Source organism: Palaemon carinicauda, chromosome 32, assembly GCF_036898095.1.
Source record: "Palaemon carinicauda isolate YSFRI2023 chromosome 32, ASM3689809v2, whole genome shotgun sequence".
Classification (NCBI taxonomy): Eukaryota; Metazoa; Arthropoda; class Malacostraca; order Decapoda; family Palaemonidae; genus Palaemon; species Palaemon carinicauda.
Window position 1 is genome coordinate 19,702,511 of NC_090756.1, and position 22,292 is coordinate 19,724,802.

Consider the following 22,292-nt stretch of genomic DNA (forward strand, 5'->3'; position numbering starts at 1 on the left):
GGTGATTATATAAGCTGCAACTCTGTTGCTCGACAGAAAACTCTACGTAAAAAATCCGCCAGCGATCGCTATGCAGGTAGGGGGTGTACTTCAACAGCGCCATCTGTCGTGCAAGTACTCAGTACTCAATGTAAACACAGAACTCAATTTTCTCCTCGGTCCACTGGGTCTCTATTGGGGAGGAAGGGAGGGTCCTTTAATATATAATCACCGGGTAAGTATATTCAAAAATTTATTTTATTATAAAAATAACATTTTTCAATATTAAACTTAGCCGGTGATTATATAAGCTGAATCACACCCAGGGGGGTGGGTAGAGACCAGCAATAATTGTTTACATTATTATGAGCTAAGGATTTTTTATTTCATTTTAGCAGTTATTCAAAATAACAAACATAAAATAAATAAGTACCTGGTAAGGAAGTCGACTTAAACAATTACTCTGCCTTTTTAAGTACGTCTTCCTTACGGAGCCTCGCGATCCTCTTAGGATGCTGAGCGACCCCTAGGAGCTGAAGTATCAAGGGTTGCAACCCATACAACAGGACCTCATCAAAACCTCTAATCTAGGCGCTTCTCAAGAAATGACTTTGACCACCCGCCAAATCAAGTAGGATGCGAAAGGCTTCTTAGCCTTCCGGACAACCCAAAAACAATAATAAAACATTTCAAGAGAAAGATTAAAAAGGTTATGGAATTAGGGAATTGTAGTGGTTGAGCCCTCACCCACTACTGCACTCGTTGCTACGAATGGTCCCAGTGTGTAGCAGTCCTCGTAAAGAGACTGGACATTCTTAAGATAAAAAAGACGCGAACACTGACTTGCTTTTCCAATAGGTTGCGTTGCTTATACTTTGCAGAGATCTATTTTGTTTAAAGGCCACAGAAGTTGCGACAGCTCTAACTTCGTGTGTCCTTACCTTCAGCAAAGCTTGGTCTTCCTCATTCAGATGGGAATGAGCTTCTCGTATTAACAGTCTGATAAAATAGGATAAAGCATTCTTTGACATAGGCAAAGATGGTTTCTTAACTGAACACCATAAAGCTTCAGACGGGCCTCGTAAAGGTTTAGTTCGTTTTAAATAGAACTTAAGAGCTCTTACAGGGCATAAGACTCTTTCTAGTTCATTTCCAACCATACGATAAGTTTGGAATATCGAACGATATTGGCCAAGGCCGAGAAGGCAGCTCGTTTTTGGCTAGAAAACCAAGTTGTAGAACATGTAGACGTTTCGGATGAGAATCCGATGTTCTTGCTGAAGGCATGAATCTCACTGACTCTTTTAGCTGTGGCTAAGCATACCAGGAAAAGAGTCTTTAAGGTGAGATCTTTCAGGGAGGCTGATTGTAGCGGTTCGAACCTGTCTGACATAAGGAATCTTAGTACCACGTCTAAATTCCAACCAGGTGTAACCAAACGACGCTCCTTCGTGGTCTCAAAAGACTTAAGGAGGTCCTGTAGATCTTTATTATTGGAAAGATCTAAGCCTCTGTGACGGAAGACTGATGCCAACATGCTTCTGTAACCCTTGATAGTGGGAGCTGAAAGAGATCGTTCTTTCCTCAGATATAAGAGGAAGTCAGCTATTTGAGTTACAGAGGTACTGGTCGAGGAAACGGATACTGACTTGCACCAGTTTCGGAAGATTTCCCACTTCGATTGGTAGACTCTAAGGGTGGATGTTCTCCTTGCTCTAGCAATCGCTCTGGCTGCCTCCTTCGAAAAGCCTCTAGCTCTCGAGAGTCTTTCGATAGTCTGAAGGCAGTCAGACGAAGAGCGTGGAGGCCTTGGTGTACCTTCTTTACGTGTGGCTGACGTAGAAGGTCCACCCTTAGGGGAAGTGTTCTGGGAACGTCTACTAGCCATCGAAGTACCTCGGTGAACCATTCTCTCGCGGGCCAGAGGGAAGCAACTAGCGTCAACCTTGTCCCTTCGTGAGAGGCGAACTTCTGCAGTACCTTGTTGACAATCTTGAACGGAGGGAATGCATATAGATCTAGATATGACCAATCTAGGAGAAAGGCATCTATATGAACTGCGAAGAGATCTATGGTTGGCTGGCCTCAGGTGGCCCAAAGTCTCTTGCATACATCCTTGTGGAGGGTCCATTCTGTTGGAATTATTTGTCCCTTCCGACTGAGACAATCTGTCATGACATTCAAGTTGCCTTAGATGAGTTGCCTTGGATGAACCTCGTTACTAGTGATATGTCTAGACCTTTTGACCAGGTGAGGAGGTCCCTTGCGATCTCGTACAACGTCAGAGAGTAGGTCCCTCCTTGCTTGGAGATGTACTGTACGCCAAAGCCGTGGTGTTGTCCGAGTTCACCTCCACCACTTTGCCTTGAAGGAGAGACCTGAAGCTTTTCCAGGCCAGACGTACTGCCAGTAGCTCCTTGCAGTTGAAATGTATTGTCCTTTGACTCGAGTTCCATAATCCCGAGCATTCCCGACCGTCTAATGTCGCACCCCAGCCTGCGTCCGAGAAGAGAACGTGGTTGGGAGTCTGAACAGTCAGGGGAAGACCCTCTCTTAGGTTGATATAGTCCTTTCACCAAGTCAGACAAGACTTTATCTTTTCGGAAACCGGGATCGAGACCGCTTCTAGCGTCTTGTCCTTTTCCAGTGAAAAGCTAGATGGTATAGAAGAGGACGGAGGTGTAGTCTTCCTAGTGACAAATTGATCCACGGATGAGAGCGTCCCTACCAGACTCATCCACAGCCTGACTGAGCAGCGTTCCTTCTTCAGCATCTTCTGGATGGATAGCAGGGCTGGGGGCTGATCGTCTTGTTCAGCAACGTCCTCATCAGAGGGTTCCTCATCCGAAACTGATGAGGAAACGGCAACGGAGTGGGCAACGTCTGACTCGCTGAATCCCGTCGCACTGGTGGATGCGTGACGGAGCCGGACGCAATATCATGGAACTGCTGCACAGTCTGTGAACTGTCAACAACCATGGGTGCGCGAGGAAGTACAGCGTCAACCCGAAACTGTCTAGACCGTCTGGGTTGTGCAGTCAACACCCTACCGGGTTGCTGAGGTTGACGCACTGCGTCACAACAAGTCACCTCTGCTGGTTGTTGAACGTCCTGAACGTCAACAACCACCTCCGAGCGTCGCTTAACGTCAACGTGCGGCTGGCAACCCACACTGGGTCGCATCGGTGGAGGAACCACCTCAACTGGCATACGCGAGTAGGTTACCTCAGCGTCAACAGGGCGCACAACCGACCGGTTGGAAGGTTGTTGGCCAGAAGGAGGAACCACCTCAACTGGCAGACGCGAGTAGGTTACCTCAGCGTCAACAGGGCGCACAACCGACCGGTTGGAAGGTTGTTGGCCAGAAGGTTCTTCTCTGCATTTAAGTCCTCTATCAAGGACGCAAGCTTGGACTGCATGTCTTGCAGCAAAGCCCATTTAGGGTCTACGGGAGCAGGTGTGGCAACAGACGGGGTTAGCGACTGAGGCGGAACCGTTTACCATCCCTGAAAGCCTTGTTATGTGTGACATAATAGTACAGCAAAACTTCAAAGGCTCGACAAAAGCTGAGAAGTTGACCTGTAAACAACTTGGAGCGTCTCCTGGCTAGGCGCCAGGGAGAGTCTACCAGAATTGAGAAGTCTATCTGGGCAGAGGCATGAACTCCCAAGCCGAGAACTTCTCTCGTGTCATATCAGACTCTCGCTCTATAAGCCAGTTTAAAAGAAGGGAAATCAAAGGCTGTATCCCCCAAACTCCTCCTGGTGAAAAAACCAGTCACCTAGCCAACGTAACGCTCTCTAGGAGAGCGAGAGAGCACTAGCTTAAAAACAACGGCTTCGAAGTAGCTAGGCCTAGTGTAAGTTCTGACGTTTAGGCGAACGAGGAGCAGCAGTTACAAGATCCGGACGAAGATCCTTAAAAAAATCATCATGATTTAATTAAAGTCAATAGGGGGCTAAGCAGCTTAAGGCTCCTCTCCATCTGACAGAGTCCTCAAGGGAATATCAGTAGGAGGGAGAACAGCAACTTCCTCATCTACAGGAACCTTGTCCGATAAAAGCTGAGTCTCTCACTGGTGCATAAGTAGCGGACCAGAACGCAACGTCATGTAACTGCTTGACAGTCTGTGAACTGTCAACAACTGAACTGTCAACCACAACAGGTGCGTGAGGACGTACAGCGTCCACTTGAGACTGCTTTGACTGTCTAGACTGAGCAGTCAAAACAACTCTAGAATGCGGAGGTTGACGCACCGCGTCAAAACAAAACAACTTAGACTGTTGTTGTACCTCGCGAACGTCAACGGAAGGTTCCGTGCGTCGCTGAACGTCAACATACGGCTGGCAGGGTACACTGGAACGCATGGGTGGCGGGACTCTCTCAGCTGGAGTGCGGCAGAAGGTCGCCTCAGCGTCCACAGGACGCACAACCGTGGTTGGTTGTAGGCTAGAGGTTGGTGCAGTGTCAACCTTCTCCGCACGAAAGTCCTGCAGCAATGACGTTAACTGAGACTGCATGGTCTACAGCAAAGACCACTTAGGGTCTACAGGAGGAGGTGCGGCAACAGACGGTGTGACTGCCTGATGCGGTACCGCTTTGCCTCTCTTAGGAGGTGAGCAGTCGTCGGAAGACTGCAGCGAGTCCGAACTGACCCAGTGGCTACAACTGGGCCGTTGGACTTGCGCGGAAGGGACCGACTTGCGCTTAATAAGCCGCGAGACCTTGGTCCATGGTTTCTTACGAGAAACCTCTTCCGCAGACGAGGAATAAATGGGCTCTCTCGTCTTTGTGTGGGTGGGGCGATCTTGGGTAGATACGCCCGAAACCACGGAGGGAAACGTCTGTTCGTTGATCAAGGCCTCTCGAACCCATAAGTCGTTCGACATTACTTCTCCCCTGGGCTTGGGAGCTTGCAAGAGGTCCCGGACTAGGTGAACGACAGGCACGAACAGACGAACCCTCAGACGCAACACTGTAACACTTTGCGCATATCACTTTATCGATTTTCTGTTTTGCACTTATTTCACTGAAATCGAAACTTTTACTGATTTCTACCTGAAACACGCAATTCTACCCTTCATTAAAAGGTAGTAATTGCGAAATCAGTCGTATAATGCAGCTCATTAATACCAGCAAAAAACAGAAAACATATATTAAGATAAAAAATTCAGTGGCTGGGAAAGAGACTAAACACTAGTTCATATAAAATACGTTTTCAATCTCTCACCGCACATAGCCTGGGGACGAGAATAAAAACCTAAAAACGTTTTACCTTCCTCCCCGTACAGAGACTAGGGACGAGAGTAACACGAGAACAACGTTACCCGCTTGAACGGAACGTTTTCTCTCCTCTCTCTCCCTCCGTCTCTATCTCTCTCTCTCTTTCTTGATTTCGCACCTAAGAGAAGAGCCCAATTATATATCGTCAAAAAAACATGTTATTTGACTAAAGGAAAAAACTGAAAGGTTTTCCAAATAAAAAGTTCCTTTAAATTAGAATTTAAAACATTTAAGCTAAGAAAGAATGAACAAAACGTCAGAATCGATTTACTCTTACTGCAAAGTGAAACCGTGATACACTCTCTCTCTATCGTAACGATAGAGCGCATGTTGAACGTCCTGAACGTCAACAACTGCGTAGCCTAAAAAACTAAACGTTAGTTCATCTTTGAAAACAGTACGAAGACTATCAAAGAAATTCTTTCATAAAACATTACATTTAAAAAGTTTTAAATTCTTTAAAGGCTAAATACGATATAACGGGCTCAACGTTGATTAACTTCGGTTCCAAGTTAGGACCGCCTACTATCAGGAAAGGTCGCATATAAACAAAACATTAAAATTTATTTTTATATGTTTATAATAAATGGAAAGTTAATCGAAGAGGCCTAATAAAGGCGGAGAGATAAGCAAAATTACTAAAAACCTAAACACACTTCCGTCTAAGGGAAGGGTCGGCCATTTAAAAGTGAAAGAGAGTCCATACTCTCTTTGTCACCATAATTAAATCTATCCAAAACGAGTTCAAGTTTTGAGATGAAGATAAAACACCTGCATAGCGAAAGCTCAAAACTAGAATAGTGTACTTCACCAAATAGTTGTGAAAACAAATCCAGTTAGTAACAGCGAATTAGTAGGTCTTGCCGGTAGCCCGACAGAGAGAAAATTGAGTTCTGTGTTTACATTGAGTACTGAGTACCTGCACGATAGATGGCGCTGTTGAAGTACACCCCCTACCTGCATAGCGATCGCTGGCGGATTTTTTACGTAGAGTTTTCTGTCGAGCAACAGAGTGGCAGCTTATATAATCACCGGCTAAGTTTAATATTGAAAAGGTCTTATTCATTCACAGTTGGATATAGAAATTCCTGGGACACTATGCCCAAAGGGAATACACCCTGTCAAACCCTTACTGCACGGCTAGTAACCAAATAACTACAGGGAGAGATGGCGTAAGTAGTGGGTGGGGCTACACTCAGAAACTCTCAGTGCAGTTAGGGTGTGAAAGGTTGCACTTCCTCAGAATGAGGTGTGCCAAGAATTCCTGTGTCCCACTGTATAGTACACTTGAAATTACACTCATTTCCTTGTGACATACTATACCATTTTATCCCTGATTCTGTGTATGGTAATATTAAAGTTGCCACAAGGTTACTTATTACAAGAAAATATACAAAGTCATTTTTCTTGACATATTTGCACCCTTTAACACATGAAATGCAACACTTACACGAACTTACCAGTCCCTAACATTGCTGTTTGTTAATTCAAGGAGAATGGCTTGTCCAACAATAAAGAACCATAGAAATGAACTTTTATAATGATCCATGAGTGATTTTAAAGGTTAAAGGTGTCTAGTTTCAGTTCCAGTTTCATCAATGGATGACATACCCATTTCCATAGGTGTCAAGCTACTAAGCAAGCTCATTGTACTCACAGAAAAGTGCAAAGACATAAATCAAAGTCTAGTGTTGCTGAGTGCTTGACGTCCCGAGACTCCTCCTCCCTTATGAGGAGGGGATCTCAAAGTGTATCTTAGTAGAAAGCTCTTCCTTCCAGAGTAAAAAGAACTGAAACTAGCACAGAAACAAGGAAATACTCTGAAGGTTGAAAGGTAGGCCAATCAGCAAGCAACTGGACTCTCCTTCAGAGACAGAAATTCCTCTAGCTCTTGCGCTCTCAGAGCCTGACAAAGTTCAGTGCATGTACCTTAGCCTCTGAAAAGCAAATAGGAGAGCATGGTACAGAGCAGCACACACACCTGTAATCAGCCTTGCCACTGATTACAAGAATGCAATAGGGCATCTCTGTGCCCACCTTTAGAGCGCCGAGAGCAATCCTGGGAGATCACCTGTTCCTGCTCTCTATCATGCAAGCTCATGGCAAGATCTCCTTATGCAGGCTGGTGGCGAATGAACTGGTAATATCACAAGAATATAAGACGGCTGATTTAGTTTATGCAAGCGTGAGCACGTGGGGACTGATAGCGACACGACCGGATCATGGATCATATTCACTATTGCGTAGGGGAATTTCTAGTCACTTATACTATACAAGCACGGAGACCGACCATTGGTTCCTCTTCCCCTGTGAGCGTCCTCTCTCTCTCCAATTGCCCAAATGAAGAAGGGGGAAAAAAGGAAACACCCTTAATCCCGAGCATAGGTAGCTTGAGCACCTGTGCTGAGTAGCAAGACAGCTTCCCAGGCTAGATTGGATCTCGGTACCACACTGTATCTCTTACGCGTACGTCGAGAGACTGGTAGGAGTATCACAAGACTCCAGCGGGACAGCTTCCGAGACTGGGGAGATTTTTTCTTCGGGGCAGAAGGAGCAGAGCAGACCCGGTCCGGAAGCCGAGGGTTTGGTCAAAGATGAGGAAGAACTACAGGAAGAAGAGTGCGTACGTTTGTCCCTCTAACCAGACTTCAAAGTTGAGGTCTTGGAGATTGGAAATGATGAACCTGTGGCAGGAGAGATTGCAGAAATCTCCCTAATACTAAAAAAGAAGATATGTCAAACAAATTTTCAGTACATTCTTAATACAGTAACAATGTACACCTTAGCTGGATTTTGGACATTAATATAACTTATCTACAAAAGTGTACATTTTCAACAAATCTAACCTTCATTTCTACTAGAAATAAGCAGCTTCAGAGGTCCCAAACCCTTTGAGAAAAACAAGAATAGAATATTGCAGCAGTGGGAATTCAGAATTTTTGGGCAAGAGAAAATCTCAAGTAAAATATGAGGATGCAACCTAAACTAACCTAGGTCACCCCTTTTCCCAAACAAAACTTAGGCTATATCACTTTGAAAACCTTAATTATACCATTTTTGTACTTAGATTAGGCCTATTACCCTTACACACAATTTAAAGGAAGTTGCAGGTGGGAATTTGTTTGTTAATTGCTGACCAGGTCATTCCCAACCAAATACAAGGCTCCATGTACTGAACTACCTTGCATTTATAAGATATTGTACATATTTTCATTTACCCAATCTTGTTTTTTTCCTATTGACTCTTCCATATAATAATAATAATAATAATAATAATGTCGCATAGAAAATATAATTATACTTAATTTTACCATAATAAAGGAACCCAGCAATGGTAAGCAATATTGTGTAGAGAATATTCAATGCTTCCAAATGCAAAATATTGGAAGACAAATGGTAATTATTAAAGAGCAATATTCCTAATGATGAAAGTAAAAAGTGTTCCTGGTGTATTTATAGGTATTTTGAAATTTTCTGAAGCATATAATTGGAGGAACCCATATTTCTAAAATTTTATAGAGATTTTGAAATTCCAAGAGTTATAACTGAAAATCCACATTTTAAATGGGAATCAATACAAGAACACCTCTAACCTAAGGTTCTGTACCCAAACTAACCCAGAAGATGCAAAATCACTTCTACCTACTTATTTACGGGAACCAACACATGAACACCTCTAACCTAAGGTTCTGTGCCTAACCTTAACTAGGAATTGTAAAATTACTTCTACCTATTTACTTAGTAACGGTCTTGGCTATCGGCCTTAGGCTACCAAGTTCTTTGCTTGCACTAAAGGCCCTTCCTCATGAGATGCAAATCCAGGCTGGGCACTCTGATTTGGCTGTAATTCTTTCACTTTGAAGCAATGTTACCCGATCAGACAGTAGGCACAGGCAGGCGAATGTATGACTTCACCCAGACGCCAGGCAGAGGGCAATCAAGAGTTGTGTCAAACAATAGTCAGGCGCCCATCCAGTGCCTCAATAATAGGCACGGGCCCTTTGAATGTTTGCCCGTGGTTTCCTAATCTATGACGTCATCTTCACAATTCATCGTTTACCATACATAAAAATTGGTAACTGTCTGTCCGCCGTGCATTTGTCCCTCGTGTGGAAGGGCCCTAAGACTAAGCCTCAACAGTATTTGCTTCTTAACTGGGTAAATTTTTACTATGACTTACCTAGGGGCCGGAAAATATGTTTTACCAGTAGATTTTGATGTGTTTTGCACAAATTTCACCTTCATTTTTGGCGGAAATCACCCGTTTTTATCCCACACCCCAAATGGTGTGTGACAAAAACTGTGTATTTTCGACAAATATGAAGGTGAAATTCCTGCAAAACACATCAAAATCAACTAGAAAAACATATTTTCTTGCCATTGATAACTAAAGAAACCAACCTAACCTAACCTAACCTAACCTAACCTATCCTAACCTAACCTAACCTGTCACTGCCCCTAACCTAGGCGGTCACTGCCCCTAACCTAGGCGGTCACTGCCCCTAACCTAGGCGGTCACTGCCCCTAACCTAAGCGGTCACTGTGCCTAACCTAGCTCGTCACAGGAAAAAATTATGTATTTACCTTATGAGTCTGAATCAGAGTCCGATACTGGGTTATCTGCTTCAGGTTGTTCAGCAATGGGTCGTGCACGGTCACCATGTGGTCTGTAAAGCTGACCAACTTGCAGCCAAAAATGATGGTAACACTGATCGTGATTGTAACGTGAAATAAATAAATATCTGGCCAAATATTGTTCCAGATATTCAGATCGATTCCCCGGTCGTTTGGACCACTCCTTGACGTCTCTCCAAAGTCTTTCAATGTTTTGCGTGTGCACACTTGGGTCTGTCCCTTGGACAAACTCCTCACTATGGTTTATCACTTTGTGGGTATATCCCTCATTTCCTACATTTCGATACGCTGCCCAACCATCACTAATTACAATAGAGCCTGGCAAGATATACTTTTTAATTAATGGGATAAGGGTCTCAGCACTTCTGTCTTGCCCTTCGTGATGTAACGGAATGATAAATTTTTTTTTGGACACACGCTCAATTCCTCCAAACAACCACACTTGATTTAATTGTCTACCACGATTATATTTTCTACGTACAATTAGTGTTTCGTCAATTTCCACGACGATGTCTTGACCACCCACCGGGGATTGTTCTGAAAACCACTTTTCGGTTACTTCCGAACAAAAGCTTCGCCAATCCACACTTGTTCTGCTCGACCAATGTAAACAGTCTATGATGGTAGAGTGATCCCAATGTTTGCTTAAAAAATGATTCACAAAAAGAGCCACTTCCCAAGGTTTCACATGTGCATTATCTAAGAATGTACCCTTGAACAAAGAAACGGTGTATGTACACTGAACACTAGCTTTTTTCTTGGGAGCTTTCCTACGACGTCGACAGAAAAATAGGTGCGTATTACTATTATAACTGCAAAGAATATCACAATGGGGGCACTTCACTGCCACAGGTAAAGCACCGTGTCCTTGTAAAAAAATTATGATTTCGCTGTTTTTCGAATAAAAGGTATTGATACACTTAAAATAGTCAAGACTACAGCCCGCACAACTGACTTCGACGGTTGCCATCGCAAACTAAAATTTGAACTGTAACGAATGTGCAGAAGATTAATGCGCGCCATACCGGAAATGTGTGTGTCTCGCACCCAAAATGCCTCCAAAAAGGGGAAAAAACTAAAAAAAATTAATATAACGTTTTTCTAGGTGCTTCAACGTAAACTAGTACAGAGAAATACGCTAACCCATTTTGGTACAACAAAATATTAAGTAAAATGTTTAAAATACATGCATACAAACATGAAAAACGAGAAGAGAAAAATAAAATGCCTGAGAGGATGCACGAAAAAAATGCTTTTCAACCGCTAACGCTTGTGTCTCGGACCAAAAATGCCTTAGAAAGGGGGGGGGGAAAAAAACCACAATAACGTTTTTCTAAGTGATTTAACGTAAACTAAATAACAAAATAACAAAATATTAATTACAATATGTAAAAGACATGCATACAAATGAAACAAATAAAAAAAATTGGCTGAGGAAAATATTAGTATATATTGGACTACTTACTTATGGGTATGCGAGGGTGCAAAGAGGCTCAGATGACAATATTTGCTGTGGAGTCAACATGTCGAATGACTTGTCCATTTTTTAACAAATATTAAAAATAAGATATTGAATAACTTGTTAATTATGCATTTCCGCCGAAAAGTGCATAGAAGAAAAAGTGACTGAAATGTGTAGCTGATGTTGTTTGTAATGGCAAATATCGCCTATGGCCTGGTAAGTGCTTGTAAAAATTTACCCTTAACTGGATTAAATCATGGTTTAGTAACACTAAATAATGTCTTATTTTGTAAAAATAGCTTCATACCATATTTCAGACAAAGGTAAAACAACATTTTCCCAATAAGCAAAATTGATTTGACAAATAATAAGAAAGTTGGAGCTTTATATATCAGCAGCCAGTTCCCCTCATGTGCGTGGAAAATGGACTCCAACTAGCCTAAACTTCCCCACCTAACCTAACTTGAAAGCCATGTCCTTAGTCGGCCATCATCATACATACAGATGGCCGCTGTCACAAACACAAAAGGAAAGGTTACATTTGTTCCAACTAACTATATACATGTATACTAAATTATCTTCGTGTTAAAATTTAGGTTATCTTCGACCCGATAGCCAAGACTATGTCTCACACTAGTTGCTCAACTTTCCTTTTTAACTATAGCCTAGGGAGCTTCCCAAATAAAAAGATACGAGTAAAATATTATAATTAACATAATGTGATGATTCGGATTAAAACGTGATTATATTCACCATAATCAAAGTACCTTTCGATTACGTAACCTCAGGATTACACCGGAAGCCTTGACCAACCCGGTTAGATTACCGGATCGTTATGTGTTTAGACCTAAACTATTAATTATTTCGGTTTTATAACAACCTTACTAGTAAAAAATTACTCTATTTCTCTTGTAGACAATGAAATAATGTTAATTATATAGCAATGATTACCTTTGTTATTGTTTCGTCAATCTCTGCTTCAACTACAATAACAAACATGAGAGTTTTTATCAAAAAGTAAACAAGTGATTGTTCCCTCTGTAGCTTTCAATTTAAATATACTAAATGATATTCATAAAACCTGTAAAAATATTTTTTATGCATTTAATAATCAATAATTTAAATGTTTAAAATTAATAATTAATGAAATTGATAATCAATTTTCCTATTATACTAATTTCTGCCAAACTTTACAAAAATTTTTGTAACGAACAGTTCCAAGCTCTCCAGAACAAAAGACGAACAGTAAAAACTGGTCGGCATTATTTACGTAGTGGCATCTTCATCTAGAAGTAATCAAATGGCAAATTTAATTGATATCCTTATAATAAATAATTTACTTGTGTATAGATAAATATATTACAGCTTATCAAACCACGGAAAGGTGGAGTCCACAAACATTCTAAACTATATTTTGTCAATATCGATCTGCCTTTCATCATTAGTCTGACGGACTCAGTATTATTGTATAATTAGGCCTACTGTAGCCATTATTACAATACCTATAATTTACATAACTACTAGTTACAAGTAATGCAGTTATTCTATCGTATTATATTCAAGAAAGCATAACATACCAGACGTTGACCTAGCGATATTCAGATATACGATTATTGGCCTAATTAATAATTCAGATCAAAGTAACAGAGGATTAATTATCAATTGTAATTATTGAATAACTATCCATCCTGCTATATCCTAATAAATGAATAAACTGAATAGACTGGCTGGAAGATAACTAACTTACCTACCCTTACCTATGTAAATGTTTTAATGGATGGGAAGATTATGTTATAGGCTTTGGTATTTACAGTGTAGATAACAATGTAATTGTTACTTCTAATATTCAGGGGTAAGGTGAAAATATTACTTCCTTAACAGACTATACCATTCTTCCAAGAGTTTTTTTTTTATTATTATAGATATATACCTTGTCACATCTAGGCCTACTAGTCACGGATCAATTCAGATTCTAAACATAGAATTCAGAATTAATGTCCACTGGAAGTAAATTTTCCTCGGTTATATTATTAAAACACAAAAAAAGGCTTATGCTTTTAGGGTAATTCGTTTCCCATCGTTATAAATCAGTAGGCCTAGTCAGTGCAGAAGTAATTGGAGCTTTGTATTGTACTGCGTGAAAAAAAAAAAATCGGAGCATTTCTTACTTTTGAAAGAAATGAAGAGGCAGTAAAGATTCTTATAAATTTTCATAATTTTGTAAGATTTCATTCCGTTCACATTCTAACAGAGTAATTATAATTATCCATAATTTTAAAAAGAAATTTGATTAAAAACGAATGTAATTACCTGATGGAGTACCTTTCCCAAACAGTTCAATAAGTGAAGCTCCAAACAAGCAAGTTGTATACAATATTTACCTGAACATAATTAATCTAAGTATATCACAATCCTGTTTTCCTAGCTGTGAAAAAACTGCGTTGATCAAACCTATTTACAAAGGGAAAGGTGATGTAAACGAGCTAATTTCATATAGGCCCATTTCAAATTTATCCTACATGTCAAAGCTTATTGAAAAAGTCATAAGTGAGCAATTATGAGCGCATATTGACGAGTTAGAGGTATTCCCGGAAAATCAATCGGCCTACAGAGCTAATCATTCTACAGAAACTACTTTGTGCTCAATAATGAATGATATGATAGGTCTTCTTGATGGGGGAAAGTGTGGAATTTTGATTATGTTAGATCTTAGTGCTGCTTTTGACACTGTTGTGCACGAGTACTTACTTGACGACTTAAAGTCTATTGGAGTGACTGAGGAAGCACTGAAATTTTTGCGAAGTTACTTAGTGAACAGGAAGACTATTGTAGAAGTTTCTGGAAACCGATCCAATGAGAGAATTCTTATGAAGGGTGTACCACAGGGTAGTGTTCTGGGCCCTATCTTGTTTAACATATATACTATCGAGCTATCACACATCTTGAAAAAAACAAAAAGTGGGTTTTAAACTATATGCAGATGATACTCAGTTTTACCTCTCAATTTCAACAACACAAGATACAGAGAAGAAAATTGATGAGATAATGACTGAAATAAAAACATGGATGCAGAGGAAAAAGCTCAAATTAAATGACGATAAAACAGAATGTATGTTCTTTGGCACAAAGGTGGCTTTGAAGAATTACCAGTTAATTCAAAGTATAAAAATTGGTGATGCTGATGTTGGGATTGTGCCTGTTGTGAAAAATTTGGGTGTACTGATAGACTGTAATTTGTCAATGAGGGACCAAATTGTGAACACAGTGAAAGTGTGTAACTATCACCTGAGAAACATAGCATTTATTAGAAAATATTTAACTGAGGGCAGTACAAAAATTTTAGTGATGAGTCATGTAATATCAAGGCTTGATTATTGCAATTCTCTGTACTACAAATTGCCCAATACACTACTAAGAAAGCTTCAAAATGAGCAAAACCGGGCGGCTAGACTGCTAAAAGGCATTAAACTAAGGGAGAGAATAACTCCTGCATTGATCGATCTACATTGGTTACCTGTTAAGGCTAGAATTGAATTTAAAATTTGCTTGTTGACTAACAAAGCACTTACAAGTGATAAGCCTAAATATCTTCGTGATTGCTTGGTCCCCTACCCTGAAGCTACCAGCGCCGCTGTAAGAGTTAGACATGCTGATGACCCACATAGACTATTCGAAATCAGTGTGAATCATGCAATAGGAGGAAGAACGTTCAGTTATGCTGCACCGAGACTCTTTAACGACCTTCCACTCGATGTCAAGAATAGCAATAATGTGGCAGCTTTCAAGAAAAACCTGAAGACTTGTCTTTTTAGAAAGTGTTATAATAGTGACCTGAAAACTATTAAGCCTGAATACAAATGCTAGCGAAATAACTGATAACGATACAGAGCAAAGTATTAACTGGAAAGAAATTATTTTTTCACACACCAAGGCCCGCCTGAACAGACCTTTAGTGTTTGGTGGAGGGTGAGAAATAAACCCCTAAAAGTAAAAGTAAAAGTAAGTACCTGCAAGTAGGATATGTTTTCCCATGGCGGGCAGGCGCCAAGTGAGTGTGCCGGTTGCAGAGAGCAACGGAGGGAGTCTGTATCTGAGGACGCATTAAACCCCAAGTCCCCACCATCGTGTGTCTTTTGTCCTACCTTGACATCCAATATGGCGCCGTGATTCTCAAGGACCAATGTGACCTTCACCATGCCCTTCCAGCGCCGCTCAGTGCAGTCCACCCTAAGGGCCGCACACCACGTCGTCCCCCGTGGGCTCGTTCCTGCCCTGCAAGAAGTCAGGCAGGCCATGGCGGCACAGCAGCAAATGATCAACGTTCTCCGTGACCGGCTTACGACACATGCTACTCCTGCACCTCGTGTCCCCGCGTCTGCAGCCCCGGAGAAGTGTGAAATTGAGCTGAAGCCCACTGCATTCAGGTCTGGGAGGTCAATGGAATGCTGGATCGAACTGTGCAGACTACCGCCCCACGAGGTCGTCCACCACATCAGGCTATACTGCACACCCCCTCTACAACGGGCGCTGGACGCCAGATTCACCTCACAGGAATGGAGCAACCTCACCGCTACGGAAGCCATGGATTTTATTCGCGATATTGTGTTGCGTTCTACAAACCGTGCTGTGTTATGGTCAGAGTTTTTTAATGCGGTACAAGGCCCAGGAGAAAGTGTCAGTGATTACTTTTTAAAGTGTTCTCAAAAGGCCACCGTTTGCAATTTCCAGTGCCCTCAGTGTCAGTGTAATCTGGCTGAATATATGTTATTACCCAGGTTAATGGTGGGCCTAAGTGATGAGGCTATGCATCGCCATGTATACCAGTGTAGCAATGACATCAATAGTGTTAGTGCCCTTAGGGCCAGGTGCTGTGCCTACGAGGCAGCCCGCGTCGACGCCGCTGCGCGCCAATGCAACTGGAGGGAATCTGCTTGTGCAGCTGGCAGTGAGACACCCGAGGCCGATCATCCAAGTGCAACCGTCGCTGGCACAGGTAGGGGTCCCCCACCCCCTCCCTGCGGGAACTGCGGTGGGCGCCATGCCTCTGGTAGAGCTTCATGCCCCGCTAAATCCGTCGTATGCAACGGGTGCCACAAGCAGGGCCACTACTACAGATGCTGCAGAAAGTCACAGGCAAAATTGGCAGGATCCCCGATAGATGTGTCTAGTGCTACGTCTAGCGCTGTGCTCCCGCCACCCAGTAGTGGAGGTGACAGTCGTTCACAACGACACAGGAGTACGAGTGCCAGTCACCGCCGTGGCGGACACTGGGGCACAGGTATGTGTGGCTGGCCCTCATTGCTATCGCACCTCCAAGTCCGCCCAGCAGCTCTTACACCCCGGGCTGGCTTGCGGGATGTGGCAAACCTTCCCCTGAAGTGCCTTGGATCTGCCGTGTGCCACGTCACCCTGCAAGGTCGCACCACGGAGCAGGACGTGTACTTCGTGCAGTCAGCAAAGCACCTCTTCCTGTCGTTGGATGCTTGCAGGGATTTAACGCTGGTACCCAAAGAGTTCCCCCATCCCTCCCCCGCGGTGGCACACGTGAGCCTGTTTGATGGCACAGCCAGACGGGCCGCCCAGGTACCACCCCGACCTGCCGAGGTGCCCATGCCGCCCCAGGAGGAACATGCGGCCAGGTTGGAAGCCTGGCTCCTGCAACATTTCGCTACGACGACATTCAACACAGCCAGGAAGCCACTGCCAGTGATGCAGGGGAAACCGCACCGTATCCACCTGCTCCCAGGAACTACGCCTTACGCATGCCATACCCCAGCATCAGTGCCAAAACACTGGGAAGAGGAAGTGAAGGCCCAGCTCGAAGAAGATGTCGCCCGTGGCGTCATAGAACCGGTACCCGCCGGGCAGCCAACCGAATGGTGCGCCCGTATGGTGGTCGTCGCCAAGAAGTCAGGACAGCCACGCCGTACAGTCGACTACCAGCGCCTCAACGCATCTTGCCTACGGGAGACACACCACACCCCCGTCCCATTCGATATGGTGTCCGGGGTACCTAAGCACACATTCAAGACCGTGGCGGACGCGTACTGGGGGTACCACCAGGTGGAGTTAGACGAAGAAAGTTGCGATCTAACCACATTCATTACCCCCTGGGGGATATTTCATTACCGTCGTACACCCATGGGGCACTGCTCTGCCGGCGATGCGTATACTCGACGATTCGACGACGCCATCCAGGACATCCAGAGGAAATATAAGTGCGTAGACGACACCTTACTCTACGACGACAGCATCGAAGGGGCCTTCTGGCATGCCTACGACTTCCTCGAAACATGCGCAGCCAAGGGTATTACGCTTAAGCCGGAGAAATTCCAATTCGCAAGAAGGGAGGTAGACTTCGTGGGCTTCAACCTGGGCTGGGAGGCCTACAATCCAACAGAGGAATGTTTGGCGGCCATCAAGAACTTCCCGATGCCACGTCAGCCCTCTATCACCGACATAAGGGCTTGGTACGGATTCGTCAATCAGCTGGCGCCATTCCTCACGACAGCCCCCATCATGAACCCATTCAAGGAGCTCCTCAGAAAACCAACCGGGAAGGCAGTGTACTGGGACGAGGCACTCCGCACCAAATTTCATCACGCCCAAGACATGATCTGCCAATTAGCAAAGGACGGATTGGCCTACTACGACAGGAGCCGCCCCACAGCAGCGATCACCGACTGGAGCAAAGAAGGCATAGGGTTTGTAATCCTTCAACAGTATTGCTCATGCAGCTCCGCCAATACGCCCTTTTGCTGCACGGGTGGGTAGTGCCTGGCACTATGCGGCAGCCGCCATCTCACCGTCGCCGAAGCTGGCTACGCTGCCGTGGAGGGGGAGGCCTTCGCGGTAGCCTGGTGTCTCCAGAAGGCGAGGCTGTTCTTGCTGGGGTGCCCCAACCTTACCGTTGTGACGGACCACCACCCGTTAACCAAGTTACTGGGGGATCGGGCCCTCACGGAAATCTCGAACCCCCGCCTCTTCAGGCTGAAGGAGAGAACTCTGCAGTACCGATTCAGGGTCAAGTACCTGCCGGGGAAGCGTAACAGCGCGGCGGACTTCCTGTCCCGATACCCCGCCTTGAAAGCCGATCCCAGCGCCCACGACATGGACCTCGACGAAGACCTCACTGACACCATGGCGGCCGCCGTCTTGGCAGCAGTAGAGCACGACAGCTGTGTCGTGGACGAGGCGAGAGTTAGGCACGCCGCTGTCAGCGACCCCGTGTACCAGCTGCTCATGGCCAGGGTCCTGGCCGGGGACTGGGCCGATAGGAAGTCCCAGGAAGTTGCGTGCCTTCGGCCCTTCTACAGTGTCATGGAGAGGCTGGCCGTTATCCAAGACTTGGTGACATACATGTTCGAACAGGGCAACGTTCGCCTAGTTATCCCGGAGCCTCTCCGTCAGCAGGTGGCTGCCAACCTACACGCGGGGCACCAAGGCCTGGACTCGATGCAACGACGAGCGCGCCAGACGGTGTACTGGCCTGGACTCGAGGGGGACCTGCAGTATCACCGATCCTCATGTGAAGAATGCGACGTACACGCACCATCCCAGGCCGCGGAGGAACTCATCATCACGCTGCCCCCAGAGTACCCCTTCCAGATGACGGTAGCAGATATGTTCCAGCACGATGGACACTCGTACATGGCCTACGCAGACAGGCTCACAGGGTGGCTGGAGCTGGCCCACTTCCCCCACGGAACCTCCTCCTCCCACATCAAGACTCAGCTACGTCGCTACTTCACCAGATGGGGGGCCCCGGAGCAAATCTCCACGGACGGTGGCACCAATCTGGCAAGCGAGGAAATGGGGGATTTTTTCAAGTTATGGGGCGTGTCTGTGCGTCTATCATCCGCCCAGTACCCGCAGTCCAATGGCAGGGCAGAGGCCGCAGTCAAGATCGGGAAGCGGATAATAATGGCGAACACGGGCAGCGGCGGCACCCTCGACACGGACAAGTCCTCTATGGCTATCCTGCAGTACCTCAACACCCCCCTCCGCGGAATAAACAAGTCACCCGCCCAGATGGCAGCGGGCAGGCAGCTCTGAGATGGCGTACCTACGGCCCGCTGGCACCTCACGGTAGACAAACACTGGGGGGCAATCTTACGGCAAAGACAACATCAGATGGCTGACAGTGGCGCCGCCCTCACCGGGACCGGACCATCCAGAAAGCTTTCAGCCATTAACCCGGGATCCCAAGTGCGAGTGCAAAATCAGGCCACTAAGCTGTGGGACCGCACCGGTACCGTGGTGGAAACGCTCCCATACCGACAATACCTAGTCAAACTAGATGGCAGCGGGCGCCTCTCCCTCCGTAACAGGAAGCACCTGCGTCTCACATCATCGGGGCCCCAGCCTGGGCGGGCCACACCTGCTACGCATCCAGCCACGCCCACGCCCGAGCAGCTACCAGGCAGTCACCCTACGCCCAGCCCACAAGCAGTACGGGAGCCACGCCCATCACGGCGCACTAGAAGGCCTGCGTGGATGGATGACTACATGTGATCATCGTACATTACAGCGGCACCTGCATATATTCTTTTTTATTTCCTTTGCTTTTCATATTATTCTATGAACATGTATTACCTGCACATTGTGTTTTGCATTACTGACAGCTATGTACCTGTCTTCCTATTCTCGCACATGCACCCAATTTAATCCATGTATATCCATGCATTATTTTTTATCATTGCCTCTCCATGTATACCCATGTATTAATCTCGGGGGGGGGATGATGGAGTACCTGCAAGTAGGATATGTTTTCCCATGGCAGGCAGACGCCAAGTGAGTGTGCCGGTTGCAGACAGGGGTGCCATTCGTACGATAATTATCGTACATGAACGATTATTTTAGGTCCAGTACAATGTACGATACATATCTTAGGTATATACATATATGTGTGTTTAATTAACCAGTTATACTAAAATATTTTGAAATAAGTCAATCCTGTAACTCTTTGATAATTATATTGAAACTGTGCACGAAAATTTTGGTTGAAAAACGACAATTTTAAGGCTCATGTACGATAATCCCGACAAAATAATCTGGCAACTCTGGTTGCAGAGAGCAACCGAGGGAGTCTGTATCTGAGGACGCATTAAACCACATGTCCCCACCATCGTGTGTCTCTTGTCCTACCTTGACATCCAATATTACCCGAAGAACTAAAATGTACATAAGCTACCTATCCAGACTCTATGATAATAAATAAAAAACTGAAAATGCAAGTTTAAACAATGTGGTGTAGTAACAGGACATATTAACTGCTGAACTACGTGGTCGGTCATATTACAGTGTTACTAGTCTAGAAGAATCAGATTCTGAGACCAAAAATTGTCAGTTTCAACTTTTAAAATTATCAGAGGTAATATCTTGTGCTTGTGAAATTGGATCGGAGTTTCCTTGTGTGATTATTGTGTGTTTGCAATAAATTTTATTTGATATCTGGATTATGCTATAAAAGATTTACATGCTGAAAAGGCTTTTGAAATGTGTATGGCATATCGACAATAAGATTGTTCAATTTACCTACTTTAAGGGATGTTTAACCTGGTCCTATTACACATGGAAACCATGGGCCACTAACAAAACAAAAGGAAGATAAATTAGATAGAAAAGTGTGCCCGAGTGTACCCTCAAGCAAGAGAACTCTAACCCAAGACAGTGGACTGTGGAATACCATGGTGCAGAGGCTATGGCACTATCTAAGACTAGAGAACAATGGTTTGATTTTGGAGTGTCCTTCTAGAAGAGTTGCTTACCATAGCTAAAGAGACTCTTCTACCCTTACCAAGAGGAAAGTACCCACTGAACAATTACAGTGCAGTAGTGAAAAAGAATTGTTAAGCATTTTTAGTGTTGTCAAGTGTATAAGCACAGGGGAGTCTGTAAAGAATAGGCCAGACTGTTCAGTGTATGTGTACGCTAAAGGAAAATGAACCGCAACCAAAGAGAAGAATCCAATGTAGTACTGTCTGACCAGTCAAAGGACCCCATAACTCTCTAGCGGTAGTATCTCAACGGGTGGCTGGTGCCCTGGCCAACCTACTACCTGTAACACCCAAAGCCTACCCTTAACATTCCTGTTTCTAGAAATTTCTTTTAAATCTCTCTGTGTAGATTGCCTTACCTTGTGTAAGACACGGGCTCTTGCGTTGGCAGCCCGTAAGAAGTTCTATCATACTAAACCTTGATTTCATAACTAATACTGCTTCCTTAGTGTTAAGTTCTGTAATCTCTTCTACCATTACTATTGAAAAACCTCAGTTTGGTCATCTCTGCTTCCCTGTCTTCTATTTTTCTTTTAATTTCATTTGACATTTAATTTTTAGTTTATTTTTTTTAATTCTTACTTTTTATATTTCCTTACTTCAATTTATATATATACTGTATATATATATATATATATATATATATATATATATATATATATATATATATATATATATATATATATATATATATATATATATATATATATGCATATGTCTATAATACTTCTTCACCAACATTCCCCACATGGTTCCCTTATTTGGTCTTCCACTACCTCCTTAAACCAGTCGTTTGTCATCTGATGTTAAGGAAAAGCAAGACCTTTTTATACTCTTACTATTTTCAACTGGCGATATTCTCGTTTCTGCTATCAACCCCTAATAAGGTGTGGTAGCAAGCTGTTCGAACATTGCTTTCATGATTTTGTACTGTATACCCTCTAACTCCTTCATTTCTTTTATTACACCCATAGCCTCTGTATCATGGTCTTCCACTGTCTTGGGTTAGAGTTCTCTTTCTTGAGGGTACACTCGGGCACACTGTTCTATCTAGTTTCTCTTCCTCTTGTTTTGTTTAAGTTTTTATAGTTTATATAGGATATATTTATTATGATGTTACTTTTCTTAAAATATTCTATTTTTCCTGATTTCCT

At 43.8% G+C, this 22,292-nt stretch overlaps 1 protein-coding gene across 4 annotated transcripts in view; it reads right to left on the reverse strand.

The window, feature by feature from the left end:
• The window catches only part of LOC137625299 (INO80 complex subunit E-like), a 118,905-nt gene that overhangs the window by 85,485 nt on the left and 11,128 nt on the right, over positions 1–22,292 (reverse strand). The window contains exon 1 of one of the 4 annotated variants that reach the window (XM_068356125.1): positions 12,311–12,386. The exons of 1 other annotated variant lie outside the window; for it this stretch is intronic. The gene's annotated coding sequence lies outside the window, so the exon portion shown is untranslated. Of the gene's footprint in view, positions 1–12,126; positions 12,149–12,310; positions 12,387–22,292 lie in introns of those variants that run through there. 2 more of the 4 variants (XM_068356122.1, XM_068356124.1) reach the window with 2 other exon arrangements.